Here is a 4,602-nt window from a genome sequence, read left to right as displayed (position 1 = left end):
ACCCACCCACCCGCCACTCCAACCAACCAACACAGGACCCTCCCACCTTCCGCACCCACCCACCAACCAACTGTAGAAAAACCCGACCACCAACCCTAAACAACCAGCGTTCGCTTGCTGGACGACTATTCAAATCACTAAGATATAATGTAACTTACAGGTGATATTACGTTGGAAAGCCACAGGCGCGGTGGTCCCCAAACCGATGAATTAACAAAACCCCAGCTCCACAACAATTTTGTCGCTTACAATATCTATGAATAAAAATGTCAACTCCTTAAACATTAACATCCGCATATGACAAGATGTCATAATTCGGCACCCTGCACGGGCTCAATTCAACATTAAGATCTGAAATAATATTGTATATCCGCACCATACATGACATTTAAGTTCATTTTGCATCATATCAAATCACACAATTCATTATTACACATGGTTCCGATATTCACAAATATGAAGAGATATCTTTCGTTACGATATTGTCAAACCATATTTACAAACATTGCATATATATATGATCACATACGATTATTCTATATCAGAATCAAGTATGAATATATCTTGTCCAAACCAAACTGAAAAATATTGCTCTTTGAAATGGTTCTCAGCATAGCATGGAAATCGATCGCAACCATGCGTGCTAACCCTACGCAAAAATTCGCCTACTTGGCTTAATTGTCCGCCGCCCGCGAAACTTGACTTGGCCAACTCACGAAGAGAAATTATCTACTCCCCAGCTACTTAAGAATTCACAGGAACATTCCTTTAGGAACAATATTTTTCAGTCCATCAACTTCCAATACCAGTTTGACATACTCATCAGCTATGTCTATGTTTTCTATTTTTCCAACCCACTAAACGGCAAGAGAATCGATCGCATCCTATTATCTAGCCCACCGCAAAATTTCGCCCACCTCATATTCTTATCCACGGCTTGCAATACTTTACTTCATCCTCTTACGAAGTCAAGGAATCTACTTCCTGAACACCTTAGAGCTAACATTAGCATTCCTTATGGAGCCACCACATTTACAAACGTTATAAATAGATCTTTGATACTTTAAATATCCGGTTTCCCTAATCTTATCCACTTATGGAATAGGTGGTCCAAAACTACTCATGTCAGGGTTATTAACAACATACACCATTGACCATGGTGCATTGATCACATATTTACATATGACTTGTTATATCTTTAAGAATGATCTTTTGAAGAAACTGTTGTCATAATGCTGTTCACTCCACTTCCCTACTGTACAATAATATTTACCTTCTTGTTATGTTTGCCTGAATATTCCCTCATACTCTATTACACAAATTGCACAATTAGGTGTCGCGATTTCTAAAACTCCCAAGATTATGAGCTAAATCACACCTCCTCTCTTCACTACATCTTTCTCTATACCAGAAACTTCCACCTCTAATTCACCTATCTGATTCGCACAATCTATAATCCATCCTTTATAAAGATTCTCTCTTTCCGCATAAAGAATCGTTGACAGCAAATCATACTTTTCTTCTACTCCCTCAGCCCTATTCATTCACTCGAATCTGCATTGAGAGACGCTGAATGTAATATCTTCATCACACGCACGCAATTCCAAAATTTTCACCTTGAAAGAAATGTAAATCAGATTTCAGCTCTTCTTTCAGCCTCAAGCATGTTTTCTCAACACAATCTTCGAGGTCATTTTTTGCCTCACTACTTTCATCTTTCCATACTATGAGTTCCGCTTTGAACAACTCTTTACTTTCAATAAGCTCCGATTTCAGCAGTTGATTGCTTTTCTCTTCACACACGCTAAGAGCCTGTAGCTATTCTTTCAATTCAAGAAACACCGAATTTCAGATGCCACATTTCATTTCCACATTAGGTTTCGACTCTTTGTTGCACTGTTGTATGAAGATTAACAAAGTATCTAAAGTTACTCGTTCCTATTCTGAACCCATTTTGTATAACAACAGGGAGAAAAATGCAATTTTCTTTGTTAGTTTTACAAGTGGCAGACTATGGATTCTCAAACCTGAGTGTCTTCTGTGTTTTACCATTATAAGCCAAAGGCGCCTACGTCCCCAAACCATCCAAGTAACAAAACCCCAGCTCCATACTCATGATTTTCAAATTGCAAAACTCGTAAAATTGCTCACTCCAAAAAATTGATTTCGTAACTCCCGTCCGGTAACGCACGAAACGCAATTTGTAGGTTCACAGATGTGCAGGATTAGAAAAAGGAAAAAGAAAATTACAAACATTTTACTCCCATCTCTTATCGAAAGACAGGATCGAAAAATCTCTCCCTATATTAAGTTTGAACTTTTGTTATTCGTCCAATTTCTTCATGGGCAACCCACGCACTACTTCACCAATTTGAAGACAGAAAATATTTGATTGTGATTACTTTAATTTATATTTGGAACTTTTGCATTTCTATCAACACTAGCACAATCGATAATTAAACGCACACATTTGTCATGCACAGGGAAATCTCCATCAAGAAGGAGAACGATTGTAATACATCCTTTTTAAAGATTCTCTCTTTCCGCATAGAGCATCGTTCACAGCAAATCATACTTTTCTTCTACTCCCTCAGCCCTATTCATTCACTCGAATCTGCATTGAGAAACGCTGAATGTAATATCTTCATTACACGCACGCAATTCCAAAATTTTCACGTTCAAAAAATGTAAATCAGATTTCAGCTCTTCTTTCAGTCTCAAGCGTGTTTTCTCAACACAATCTTCGAGGTCATTTTTTGCCTCACTACTTTCATCTTTGCATACTATAAGTTCCGCTTTGAGCAACTCTTTACTTTCAATAAACTCCGATTTCAGCAGTTGATTGCTTTTCTCTTCACACACGCTAAGAGCCTGTAGCTATTCTTTCAATTCAAGAAACACCGAATTTCAGATGCCACATTTCATTTCCACATTAGGTTTCGACTCTTTGTTGCACTGTTGTATGAAGATTAACAAAGTATTTAAAGTTACTCGTTCCTATTCTGAACCCATTTTGTATAACAACAGGGAGAAAAATGCAATTTTCTTTGTTAGTTTTTACAAGTGGCAGACTATGGATTCTCAAACCTGAGTGTCTTCTGTGTTTTACCATTGTAAGCCAAAGGCGCCTACGTCCCCAAACCATCCAAGTAACAAAACCCCAGCTCCATACTCATGATTTTCAAATTGCAAAACTCGTGAAATTGCTCACTCCAAAAAATTGATTTCGTAACTCCCGTCCGGTAACGCACGAAACGCAATTTGTAGGTTCACAGATGTGCAAGATTAGAAAAAGGAAAAAGAAAATTACAAACATTTTACTCCCATCTCTTATGGAAAGGCGGGATCGAAAAATCTCTCCCAATATTAAGTTTGAACTTTTGTTATTCGTCCAATTTCTTCATGGGCAACCCACGCACTACTTCACCAATTTGAAGACAGAAAATATTTGATTGTGATTACTCTAATTTATATTTGGAACTTTTGCATTTCTATCAACACTAGCACAATCGATAATTAAACGCACACATTTGTCATGCACAGGGAAATCTCCATCAAGAAGGAGAACGATTGTAATACATCCTTTTTAAAGATTCTCTCTTTCCGCATAGAGCATCGTTCACAGCAAATCATACTTTTCTTCTACTCCCTCAGCCCTATTCATTCACTCGAATCTGCATTGAGAAACGCTGAATGTAATATCTTCATTACACGCACGCAATTCCAAAATTTTCACGTTCAAAGAAATGTAAATCAGATTTCAGCTCTTCGTTCAGTCTCAAGCGTGTTTTCTCAACACAATCTTCGAGGTCATTTTTTGCCTCACTACTTTCATCTTTGCATACTATAAGTTCCGCTTTGAGCAACTCTTTACTTTCAATAAGCTCCGATTTCAGCAGTTGATTGCTTTTCTCTTCACACACGCTAAGAGCCTGTAGCTCTTCTTTCAATTCAAGAAACACCGAATTTCAGATGCCACATTTCATTTCCACATTACTTTTCGACTCTTTGTTGCACTGTTGTATGAAGATTAACAAAGTACCTAAAGTTACTCGTTCCTATTCTGAACCCATTTTGTATAACAACAGGGAGAAAAATGCAATTTTCTTTGTTAGTTTTTACAAGTGGCAGACTATGGATTCTCAAACGTGAGTGTCTTCTGTGTTTTACCATTGTAAGCCAAAGGCGCCTACGTCCCCAAACCATCCAAGTAACAAAACCCCAGCTCCATACTCATGATTTTCAAATTGCAAAACTCGTAAAATTGCTCACTCCGAAAAATTGATTTCGTAACTCCCGTCCGGTAACGCACGAAACGCAATTTGTAGGTTCACAGATGTGCAGGATTAGAAAAAGGAAAAAGAAAATTACAAACATTTTACTCCCATCTCTTATCGAAAGACAGGATCGAAAAATCTCTCCCTATATTAAGTTTGAACTTTGTTATTCGTCCAATTTCTTCATGGGCAACCCACGCACTACTTCACCAATTTGAAGACAGAAAATATTTAATTGTGATTACTTTAATTTATATTTGGAACTTTTGCATTTCTATCAACACTAGCACAATCGATAATTAAACGCACACATTTGTCATGCACA

Source organism: Lepisma saccharinum, chromosome 21 (assembly GCF_977018435.1).
Source record: "Lepisma saccharinum chromosome 21, izLepSacc3.1, whole genome shotgun sequence".
In the NCBI taxonomy this organism is placed as follows: Eukaryota; Metazoa; Arthropoda; class Insecta; order Zygentoma; family Lepismatidae; genus Lepisma; species Lepisma saccharinum.
The sequence above is the reverse complement of the archived record's forward strand: the minus strand, read 5'-3'. Positions refer to the sequence as shown.